The following is a 12,943-nucleotide window of genomic DNA, read 5'->3' as shown; positions in this document are numbered from 1 at the left end:
TGAGCGGTGATAAAATTTTCCATCATTTTCTCAAGGCTCGGCTTTGGTGGTACAGGTTGCATAGGTTGATTCGATCTAGGGGCTTGATAACTAGGTCTCGGAGGTACATTATTTTGAATTGGGTTATTGTTTTTATAGGAGAAGTTCGGGTGATTCCTCCATCCGGGGTTATAGGTATTCGAATACGGGTTCCCTTTGGTGTAGTTCACTTGCTCGGAGTGGGTTTCGTTTAATAGACTGCATTCTGCAGATTGGTGTCCTTTGGTTCCGCATATCTCACAATCCGACGAAACTGCGGCTACAGTATTTGGGTTTATGCACATATGCTCGACTTTGAGGGCTAATGCGTCCATTTTAGCTTGCATCATGTCTATAGAGCTTAGTTCATGCACTCCTCCTTGGGCTTCCTTCTTCTCAACTGTCGCTCGTTCGACTCCCCATGATTGATGGTTTTGAGCCATATCTTCGATGAGGGCACTAGCTTCAGGATAAGGTTTGTTCATTAGGGCACCGCCTGCGGCAGCGTCGATGGTCATCTTCGTGTTATAGTGAAGTCCATTATAGAAGGTTTGAATGATTAACCAATTTTCTAAACCATGATGTGGGCATGCTCGTAACAACTCTTTATACCTCTCCCAAGCTTCGAACAGCGATTCTCCTTGGTTTTGGGTAAATCTAGTTATATGGTTTCGAAGAACGGCGGTCTTACTCGGGGGAAAATATCTAGCAAGGAATACTCTTCTAAGGTTATCCCAAGTCGTAATGGAATTGGGTGGAAGGGAATCTAACCATGATAGGGCTTTATCTATGAGGGAAAAAGGGAATAATCTTAAACGTATTGCCTCAGGAGAAGCTCCATTGGTTTTAAAAGTGTTTGCTAATTGAAGAAATATTTTTAAATGTTGGTTTGGGTTCTCAGTAGCGAGACCTGCGAATTGTCTTTGTTGCACTAGTTGCAACAGGGATGGTTTAAGTTCGAAATTATTAGTTGGGATGGTTGGGTTTACTATACTAGAACTAGGTTCATCGTTAGATGGTTGAGCGAAATCTTTAAGAGGTCTTTGGTTTTGATCTTCGGCCATAGCTCTCTTAATTCTATGAAAGAATAAACGTGCGCGAGCGTAACGTTCAGGTTCCTCCAGAGGATATACTAAGCTTGAACTTCCGGTGCTGCGAGTTCTTCGCATTGACCGGCGGGAAATATCCTAAGTCTAAACGATATAACAACAGGAAAATGAAATTTGATGAAATTGGTCCCCGGCAACGGCGCCAAAAACTTGATGCGGTGCTTTTCGCAAGTATACGAACGCGTCAGAGTAATATAAAAGATTGTCGAATCCACAGAGACCAAGTGTCAATCTATCGTTATCTATTGTTATGGTGTTTATTTAAGGCAATCAAAATAGGTGTTTTTAGAGTGTGCAATGAAAAGTAAGGTATTGAAATAAATTTAATTAATAAAGATAGGATCGAATGTAATTCACGTATTCAATTAATAATCCAAGTACTTGCTAATAGAGCTACTTATGGGCAATGTTTCCTACTTTGAAAAGAACTAATTTAACGGGAACTGTCGCTTTCGCGTATTCTGAACCGAGTTGTACTCCCTAATCAAACCCTCTTATTGTTACTTATAAAAAGGCGCGCATTGTGTTAGAGTAGTAAACCTATTTTTAAGAAATATAGTATCTTGACTAAGTTGAAAAGTATTATAACCTGGATTTCCTAACCAAAAGAGGTTCTTACGAACCAGACTCTAAACTTATAAATGCGTCCGAAAATAGTTTTAAAATCTCTTCTCTTCTTAAGTTAAAATCTCCTAATGAACTAAACAAAGCGCTTTCGCTGTTTTTGAAATAGTTAAAAACAATTAAGTTTAAATAGACGTTGGACGGCTTTCGATCTTACCCAACGGAATTGAGGTGCGGGAAAACTTAAGTTGAAAGTTAAAATAGCCCTTAAGTACTACTACGAACAATTGTACGGATTATCGGTTCAATTACGATCCTTACATTCTAACCTTATAAATTTAGTTAGACATGGTAAAGTAAAAGTGCATTAAAGTAGATAAAAGTAGTGCGAGTGCGAGGAAATAAATAAAAGTAAAGCGAGTGCGGGAAAATAAATAAGATAAAGACAAGTAATAAAAACCTGCTCCAATTGGAGGGTTGAATAAATTACAAAGCGGAAATGAAAATGGCGGCAGGATTAACTTCCTTCCAAAGTGCTCCAAACTCGATTATAGACTCTATCACATACTCGATTACACAATTGTGGTAACACTCCAATGCGAAGCGATTACCACTTTAAAATACTGAATATATGCCTAAGTGAAACAAAGTTGCTCTGAGTTTGCCTCTGCTCTAAGTTTGGATGATTGTAAAAGTGATTTCGAGTTTCTATTTATAAGCAAGTAAAAAGATGGAAATGACAAGGATGCCCTTCAACTTGAAAATGGGAGGGAAAAAATTTCCTCTTGTGGCGCCCGCCACAAGGCCATGGCGCCCGCCACAAGCACAAAATGAGGCGCCTTAGTGGAAGTAGTGCGGAACGTGGAAGTTGAGGGAAGTTGAGCTTGGACACGTCATGCCAGGGTCTATGGCGCCAGCCATGGGGTAGGCCACAAGTACAAAATGCTGAATTTTAGGGTTTTTGGCTCTTTTTCGCTCCTTTTCTCGATCGGGGCTCCGATTAAAGTAAAAACCTGAAAAAAAAGTAAAACATAGCAATAACACAACAAAATAACAATAAAACAACTAGAATGCATGTGAAATCGGAGTCGAAAATACGGTAAATTTCAATGTTATCATTAACCAAACCACTAACGGGCTTATTAATGAAAGACGTTGAATTCATATTTGACGAAGATTGCTTAAAAGCATTTGAACATCTAAAAACTGCTCTTATTACTACACCCGTTATGAAACCACCTGATTGGAGTAAACCATTTGAGATAATGTGTGACGCTAGTGATTATGCCGTTGGCGCTGTCTTATGACAAAGAGACGATAAAAAGGTTCATGCTATTTATTATGCAAGTAGAACCCTAGATGACGTGCAGATGAATTACGCCACCATAGAAAAAGAACTCCTAGTTGTTGTGTTCGCTTTAGATAAATTTTGTTCCTACTTAGTAGGAGAAAAAATAATGTCTATACCGACCACGTCGCAATTAGGTACCTGTTAAGTAAGAAGGATGCTAAACTGAGACTTTTAAGATAGATCCTACTCTTACAAGAATTCGATCTAGAGATCAGAGATAAGAAAGACATCGAGAACGTACTAGCAGATCATCTTCTTAGGATCGAGGATCTAAAACCCGAACAAGTGCCCATCAATGACGATTTTCTTTACGATTGACTTGTAGCCCAGTTAGAAAACGAGATCGAGATGACCGAATGCTCTTTAATGTATAATGACACATATACTAATGAAGTTGTGGAATCTATTAGAACCAAGATTTTCCTTCCATGGTATGCTGACTTTGTCAACTACTTAGCCGCTTAAGTGCTTCCACCAGACCTAACATACCAACAAAAGAAGAAATTTTTCCACGATCTTAAACATTACTATTGGGATGAACCACTACTTTTCAAGAGAGGCGCCGATGGTATTTTCCGGCGATGTATCCTTGAATTGGAAGTAAATGATATCATATCTCACTGCCATTCTGCATCCTATGGAGGGCACACAAGCACCTCGAAGACTTGTGCGAAGATCTTATAATCTGGCCTCTTTTGGCCTAATCTATGGAAAGATGTCCACATCGCGATTAAAAATTTCGACTGATGCTAACACACTAGCAATATCTCTAGACACGATGAGATTCCACTAAGAGGTATCTTAGAATTAGAATTCTTTGATGTCTGGGGTATATATTTCATGGGTCATTTCCCATCTTCTTTTGGTAACAAATACATACTAATTGCAGTTGATTACATATTAAAATGGATCAAGGCAGTATCCTCTCCCACTAACGATGCACCGTAATTAAAATTTTTAAGAATCAAATTTTACCTAGGTTCAGTGTACCAAGACTCGTGATTAGCGATGGAGGATCTCACTTCATTTCCAAAAACTTCGAAAGATTGTTGCTGAAATATGGAGTCCGACACCGTGTAGCAACGTCGTATCACCCTCAAACAAGTGGGCAAGTTAAAGTTTCTAATAGAGAAATCAAACAAATTTTATATAAAACCATTGCAACCTCAAGGAAAGATTGGTCTGCAAAAATTCATGAAGCTCTGTGGGCTTATAGAATAGCTTACAAAACCCCGATAGGAATAACACCATTCAAACTAGTTTATAGTAAATCATGTCACCTGCCTGTGGAACTCGAGCATAAATCCTATTGGGCCATTAAGAGCCTTAACGTGAATTACACAGCTACAAGCGAGAGAATAATTTTGGATATCCATGAACTAGAAGAACTTATATTAGATGCTTATGAGAATGCCCATATTTATAAGGAAAGAACCAAACAGTGCCATGATAAACGAATTACAAGCCGAGAATTCAATGAGGGTGACGTAGTCCTTCTCTTTAATTCTCGACTCAAATTATTTCTAGGCAAACTCTTTTCTAGATGGTCTGGCCCTTTTGAGGTCATGAGAGTTTTCCAAAGTGGAACTGTGGAAATAAGAGGTAAAACCTATGAACCATTCATTTTAAATGGGGAGCGACTTAAGCACTACCACAATGTAGAGAATAAGGATTTCTGCACGAGCTACAAATTATAAGAGTTTCCCTCTCTTTCGAAATATTAGCACCATTCCAAATTGATGTCGATCTCCCGACATTAAATGAAGCGCGACGTGAAAGGCAACCTACGACCTTTAATCTTTATCTTTTCTTTTTAGTTGTCTTCATTTTCATTTTTATTTTTATTCTATGTTTGTTATTATTATTACTAATATTATTATTATTACTATTACTAACTATTTTAACACTTCCATGCGGTACCTTTTACTAATAGTATAACCTTTGTTTACTTTCAGGCTAACATAACTTAGGATAGCTTATCACTAACTTAGGAGTATGGAGCCTGTTGACAATATGGAGGTTATATTTAGGAGACAAAATCAGAGGCGCCGTTTTGATATGTTAGCTCAGAGGGAAATGACACTTTCTATTTATCTTGATGGATTGACCCTGACTACCTTGGGATTAAGAGACAGTGTTATGTATCTTCTCAACCAAGTAGGTTGGGATAGTTTTGTTGTGAGGAAGAGGTATATCCAATACCGTAGGCTCATCCTTGAATTCCCGAGTTCCCTTTATTATGACCCTAACAGAGGAATATGATTTGGTAGAGGCCTGGCTACATTTAGGCTTTTCGGAACCAAGTATCGTTTCACCCATTGTGAGATGGCTGAGTTACTAGGATTTCCTATTGGCCCTGATGCATACACCATTTCCCCTGATGATGCCTTTATAGACCTGGACCTTGACTTTTTATGGGGAACCATAACCAGAAATTATCATCCTGAACCTCAAACCATGTTTTTTGCAAACATACACAACCCTGTCATCCGCTACTTTCATAAAATCCTGGCCCATACTCTGTTCGGTAAAAAAGAGAACATCACCGCTGTTTCTAGGGATGAACGTTTTATCCTGCACTGTGCCTCCCAAAGGAGACCAGTAAATGCTTCTCCTTTATGTTAGCAAACCTAGACAAGATTGCTCGAGAAACCCACGGTACTATTATCATTGGTGGGTTCGTAACCATGATTGCTGATGCTCTAGGCCTGAGATACCCGCTGAACCGCTTACATGTTTTTTGTGGTATCCGTCCCATGCACCTAAACTTCTATTTCAATCGAGGCATCATTGCCAATTTAGGACCGACGGAGTTTGAGCTGTTGATTGATAACAAAGTAGTCCTAAATTTTACACTTCCAAACCATGAGAAAACTAATGTCCACAACTGTGATAACTAGTTTTACAACTTAAAGGGCCAAAGTGAGTCTCCTACACCTCCTGATAGCCCACAACATTATGAGAACCCATAAGCCATTTTCCCTGATGCTAATTCGCATGCCTTTGATGCACATCATGTCGTTCCTCCTGTTGATTTCGGCACTGCTATACACGCTCTGCAATATGAAGTTGATTTCATCAAAGGAGAAGTCAATTCTCTTCTAGTGGATCTCCTCAGATTTATGGATGTCGTTAATGAGTAGTTCGATCATGTTTTCCAGCAAGTTCATTCCTTGCAACGCTCTTTTGGACTGAAGTGATGTCTAGTGTTGATTGACTGTACTAGAGTTTCTCTATTTTCTAGTTTAGTATTTTAATTGTCATTAGTTATTTCCCTTTGTTGTTAATTTTCAGTTTGTGTTTACTTAACCGTCGATATATCGACGTGAACATGTGTTACTACTATCTTTAATTAATGTAATTTCCATTTCATCAATTATCTCATTTAATCGCTTATTATTTTAGTTCTTGCAAATTTTATGCTTCTTAATTATATCTATTAGTTTTAATTATATCCATCAACTATATTATGGCCTTATGAGTATTTGCCTATAGGAATCTTAAGAAAGCTGAAAAATTGCGCAGTTTAGGTTAATGGCGTCCGCCATTATGCTAATGGCATTCACCATTAACTTCGTATTTAAAACCCAAAAATTTAGGCTAAAATGGTGTTCACCATATGCCTAATGGCGACCGTCATATCAGGAAAATAGACTATTTTCCTCTCTTTTCTTTTCCCTCCTGCGCATTTTTCCAATACCCTACATTTAAATCTCCTAAAATCCATACTCTAAACATTTATAACTCCAACCCTTCAACTCCCAACCATTCCACTTATTCCAAATCATTATAAAATCCAAAACACAAACTTTCTAACTTCACAATACTTTCTCTTCTCACAACACCCATAACCTTTTCTTCAAATTTCTCTTTCCCTTTGTTCAACATGCCTCAAAGAGCAGTTAGACCAAGAAGAGAGATTGAATAAATGGGAATTGCATTCGTTGAGGGAATCGATAGAGATAATCAAAGGAGCAGATACCACAAACTTTTCAAGAGGGACGTCTTAGCAATGCGGTACCCCGACGATGCTTCCCTTCATGATTTAGGTTTATTTCACAATGTCCGTTGGGTGCTTAATAACCTAGGTATCTCTCACTTTTTCACTTTAACTAGTCCTACATATACTCGACTTACCTACGAGTTTTTAAGTTATTTTCGATACACCACCCCTATAGGAGGATCCCGTACCACCGACACTGCACACTTTAGGATGTTCAATAGAAGTTACAGTATTAATCAAGACCAAATGGCCGTTTTACTTTCGTTCCCTCATGGAGACGAGTTTGCATGCCAACACCCTTTAGAGAGCGAAGGGGAATCTAACGCTCTCGATTTTTGGCAACAACTAACGGGCAAAACCACCACCGACTGGGAAGGCCTTAAAGCTACCGCTATTCAAAACCCGGTCATTTGGTATTTGTACCGCATTTTGGCCAGCATTATATTTGGTCGAGAGAATACCAGAAACGTAAGTTCTAGAGACCTTTTCCTTATTTATTGTGCCTTGCGTCGCATGCATCTTTAGCCCTTGCGTTAGGACAGGAGGGCCTATTTGTGTTGGAGGGTTGATTACATCTTTACCCCTTGCGTTAAACTTAGGCACGGAGTTGGCTACGCTTGAGCCGTTAGAGACTCCTTTTGCCAACCTTGACTATTGCTATAGCATGCGCCTTGTCAAGAATAAACCTGACGGCAAATATTTTCTGATGATTGGTAATCGAGAGGTTAAGGGAGTTACTTTACCTTGCGCCATATGCATCGATGTGTGAATGAGCTCTAATTGGACTTTTGATATTACCGCCCCTGAGCCTGATCATATGGAGCAAGATGCTCCTCAGACTGGCACCCATGCATACACCACACATGCTTTCCCTGATTCTTTTACAGGTACCTCATCCAAATATAAGACCCACGAGGAGTATGACTACACCGCCATGAGGACAACTCTTGATGACATCCTAAGTGAGCTGAGACATCGGAATGATGTCGATGCAGACCGCGATGTCCTGCTTAGGAATATTCAAAGGAAGCAGGAGGAGATGAGGGTCACCATTGATCAGATTAGAGAGACTCAACTTGACTTTGTCGAGAGGACCGAGATCAATGCGGGTGACCTCACCGATCAGATGAACGAAGTGCTCATGGAAGTGGCCGATATGAGGGAGTACATGCAGCATGTGCCCCATCCTGCATTCGGTAGAGGAGGTTTTGCATGACACAGGGGCTGCAGCCGACATCACTAAGCCCCCTACCAGGTTTCACTACTCTTTTCTCCTCCTCGCACTAAAACATTGAGGACAATGTTTGGTTCAAGTATGGGGGAGGAGCTTTACCGCATTTCTATTATTTACTATTTTTTTTTCATTTTCATTATTTTCCTAGTTAGTTCTTTTTAAATTTTGGTCGAGTCATACATGTGATGTCGAGTTCTATTGCATGGCATTTTTCTTTTATTTGAAAATTCCCTTAGATTTGACACCCAATGATAAAAAAAATTGTTCTGATTCAGTGGCATGATACACCTATAATATAGTTTATTTCTCATTTTTAGGCTTTGTTAGATAGACTTGGGAAACTGTCGATAATATCGATACCGTCCTAACATCCTAAATTCCCTAAGTATACGACATTAATTTGAATAACCATTATGCTAAGACCTTAATTTTAAGTTTCTTTAATTAGCCCCTTGAGTAGTTTATACTAGCAGTCAACACTATCCTAAAATACACATGAGTAAGGAAGTCGATGCAAATAAGTGTATGATCTCAAATAAAATAAAATGAAATACATATATTGAAAGAAGAAAATCTGTGATAATATTTGTCCCTTCTAAGTTAGGTGATCCTCACCCGATCATTTAGCCCAACGGTAGGAACTCTTAAAAATTAAGTTGATACTAACATGTTCACCTACCTTGAAAACGAGATCATAGTCACTAACATGTTCACCTACCTTGAATATGTATGGATAACAGGCGTAATGTGACTGCGCTAGAATGTAAAAGAGGTTAAAAAAAACAAAGAATGTAGGTCGAGTTATAATGGCATGATTCGAATTGGTTTTGCATAGAGAGGAGTTTTTGTCCGTGAAATACGAATGTGTGTCACTACGATATCCTTGTTATTGTTATTTAGTACCTATTTATCTAGCATTAGCCTAGAAGACTCGTACTACTTAGAGTCTCGTCATGCCTATGTTTCAGACATTGTGTTTAATCATTTATCATGTGCATTTGGTGATTGCTTGAGGACAAGCAACAGTCTAAGTATGAAGGAATTTGATAACGAGAAATCGTAACGTGTTTTTAGGCTTATTTCACATGTCATCCATATTTATTTTTATGCATTTTATCGCCTTTTACTTCCCTTTTATTTGTTTTGCAGTTGTTAGCCGATTTCATTGGAGATTTGGAAGCCTCGCAGAAAAGAAGCGAAAAAGGAGCTAAAGTGGAGCAAAAGACATAGTTTTGGCCATTCTGAGTACACGGCGTTCGCCATTTCCACTGCCCACCACGTCATTTAATGAGAAAGGCAATGGTGTTCGTCATTTCCATAATGGCGTTCGCCATCTTTATGCAGAAACAGAACTGCGCTAGTGGGGCAGTTTCTTAGCAGTTTTCAACCACTTCTCCCTCCACTAAGTCTGCACGTTCAAGATGGTTACCAAGCCTATGAACTCTATATAGAGAGCCATATTAGGAGTGTTAGGCATCCATTGAATTCACACGGAAGCTCTGTCAAAATTTCATCTTAGTTTTAGGCAGAAAATTACCTATAAAGTGGCAATAACTCACATCGAGGGATTGCCACACCTTTTATTTTCCATACCGTTTGTACTTTGGATCAAGAACAAGCTTGTCGTTATTTTCAAGTTCAAATTTTATTTTACGCAATTTCAGGTTTTTTTACCGCTTTTAATATTTGTATGTTTTACTGTTTTTATTACTTGCATGCCATGCTATTCTTAGTTTTGAATACCTTAATCATGTTTCTCTCCATTAATACCATGCCTTGCTAAATTACCCTTGAGTCCGACGTATGAGGATCCTCGTTACCGATGGGACTCGGTAGAAATAATAGGCAAGAATATATGATTTAATTAAGTTTTGGCTTTGGTTTACAATTGTATATTTTATTGTTTTGGCACGAGAGTGTGGAACAAATCAAGGTTCAGTCTGATAGCACGAGAGTGTGAGGAAGGAACCAGATAGTGGAAACTAGGCATCAACCCTAAAAACAGCGAGAGCGCTTTAGGCATCGTTTAAGATCTCATTTACTTTCAAAATACGCTTTCTAATTAGAATGGGCGAGCGAGAGCAAAATTATGTGGTTAGGAGGTATGATCTTTGTCGATAGCGCGAGAGTGTGAGACGGGACCTTTAAGTCAATATTTTCTACATAACACAATAGAATCATATTTAGTTCCCAAATTCTACTTAAGCCCTTAGGATCACAGAATCCATATTTCAGACTCGTTTTTATCATACCTTTTAAACCGTTAGAAATTCGTATTTTTATTCTCGTTCATAACCTTATAACCTTTAGCCATAGCTTTGCACTGCAACAATAGATGACATTAGTTTCACTATTAGTCTTTGTGGGTTCGATAATCTTTTAAAACTACACGATAGGTTGTGCACTTTCAGTCATCATTCGACAGACACGTTAGTCAACGACCAATTCCCCATTTTTCCTAGTAGCAATATCGTCAACAGAAAGATATTGAAACGATGTTCCCACAACTTCGTCGGCATCAATGTACGAAAATGAAGAGAGATGACTCACCAACATGACCTGCTCGCCACCCACGATCACTAACTTCCCATTTTTCACAAACTTCAGCTTCTGATGGAGAGTTGATGTTACTTCCCCAACCTCATGAATCCATGGATGACCCAAGTGACAACTGTATATGGGATGAATATCCATCACTTGAAAGGTGATCTAAAATAAATATGGACCTATCTTCATTGGGAGATCAACCTCCCCAATTACAGTCTTTTTTGAGCCATCGAAGGACTTCGCAACAACCCTACTGAATCTCATCAGAGCACCTTGATAAGAAAGCTTCGACAAAGTGGACTTAGGAAAAACATTCAAAGAAGAATCAGTGTCCACCAGCACATTATAAATGGCATCTTCTTGACAGTTCATAGAGATATACAGAGCCAAATTGTGGTTCCTCCCCTGCTCGGACAACTCTTCATCACCGAAGCTCAGATTGTTACATGCGGTAATATTAGCCATAATGCCATCAAATTTATCAATCGTTATGTCGTGGTCCACATAGGCTTGCTCCAGGACCTTCTACAAAGCCTCTTGATGAACTTATGAACTCATCAGTAAAGATAATACGGATATCTTGGACAGGGTGTGCAACAATTGCTTCACCATATTGAAGTCACTATTCTTAATCAATTTCAGCATTTCATCTTGATCAAAACTATGATCCACAATGCTGGATTAGCCGGTTTGCATAACATGAGTTTTATCTTGAGTTGGTTTCTCTATCACCATATCTTCGATTCTTCTAGGAGCTGCAACAGCAAATACCCGACCACTTCGGGTCACACCACTTACATTTGGGATGTTCACAATAGACGAATAAGAAGGAATAGGAACCTCTTTACCATCTTCCACCATGGTAGCACTATACTTGTAAGTAACAACTTTATCAGATTCGTAGGGCGTAGGTGTAGCGGTAAATTCATGACCATTAAGCTATGGATAAACTTAACTCAATAAAACTAGAGTCGCCACCGCACTTTTATTCTTTCCAAGGGAAAAGGGAAAAGTACGAACAAAACCCAAAGATAAGAAGTTTTCAAATCAAAACTTAATAAAATTCCAGAGATTACAGGTAAGGGGGTTGGTTACACAGAGGGAAGGTGTTAGCACCCAAAGTGTCCTAGGTACTCCTAGGGAGGCCTTTTTATGTGTGTATGTGTTTTAGTATAAAATGATGTTTGCAATAAATAGAGTGAGTGGATAAGAAAAGAATTCATTAATTACATTTTGTGTTTGAAAAGACCTTCAGACTTGTGCCTATGTACCAACATAAAAATAAGGGATCAAAACCTCACAGTTCGTGGTATCAATTTCAAAGTGAGTGGATTGCTTTTAACAAAAATTTAAGTTTAAAGGAGGCACAAAGGGCCTAAAAGAGTTTGAATGAGTGTTAGTTATTTTTGTCTTTTGAAACTTTAAGTCAATATGATTAGATTTATTCACAAATTAGATTTAAGAAAAGAGTTTAAAAATGAAATGGCATAAGGCCAAAGTTTCTAATTTGCAATAGAGTCTAAGTTTAGAAATCATAAGCAAAGAAGGTTTTTGAAAAGAGGGAGAGATTTGAAATTTAAGAAGTGGGAGGAGATGAAGAGACTAATCCTAAGAAAAAATTAAAAGTTAAGAGTTGAAAAGATCTAACCAATGGGATGCAATCCAATAGACAAGAATGTCATATAGAAACCAACTTTTCCCTTGGACTTTAGGATCAAGCAATATCAATACACAAATAGCAAGATGAAGAGCTAGGCTCAAATAAAGATAGCCACATCCAAGCTAGAAACTTTATAATCTTCCTCATGTATCAGATGACATACTCCTTGAATAGCTCAGAATAAGGCATTAGACACAGGTTCAAAGTAACATTTGCATCAAGACCATGTAGCAGATGAACTCAAGTGGATCCCAATACTTGCATCAGATGAAAGCTCACTTCATAATGACTTGGTTTCAGAAATGTTGGAATTGGCCAAGTCCTTTTGCATAGGGAATGTTGACTAATTCTAAGTCCAAGTCTCAAATCAAATCCAATAGTCCACACAAATATTTTTAGGGTTTTTGTTGTTTATTATGTACTTTAAGGTCCTAAGACCACAAACACAAACAAAATA

The 12,943-nt window shown here is 38.4% G+C and overlaps 1 non-coding gene across 1 annotated transcript; it reads left to right on the top strand.

Moving 5' to 3' along the window:
• The first annotated feature begins 591 nt into the window (after positions 1–591).
• Positions 592–698, top strand: LOC127088809 (small nucleolar RNA R71). Its single transcript, XR_007790626.1, has one exon. It is a non-coding gene; the product is annotated as a small nucleolar RNA R71 (small nucleolar RNA).
• Positions 699–12,943: the final 12,245 nt, after the last annotated feature.

Source organism: Lathyrus oleraceus, chromosome 5 (genome assembly GCF_024323335.1).
Source record: "Lathyrus oleraceus cultivar Zhongwan6 chromosome 5, CAAS_Psat_ZW6_1.0, whole genome shotgun sequence".
Classification (NCBI taxonomy): domain Eukaryota; kingdom Viridiplantae; phylum Streptophyta; class Magnoliopsida; order Fabales; family Fabaceae; genus Lathyrus; species Lathyrus oleraceus.
The sequence above is the reverse complement of the archived record's forward strand: the minus strand, read 5'-3'. Positions and strand labels throughout refer to the sequence as shown.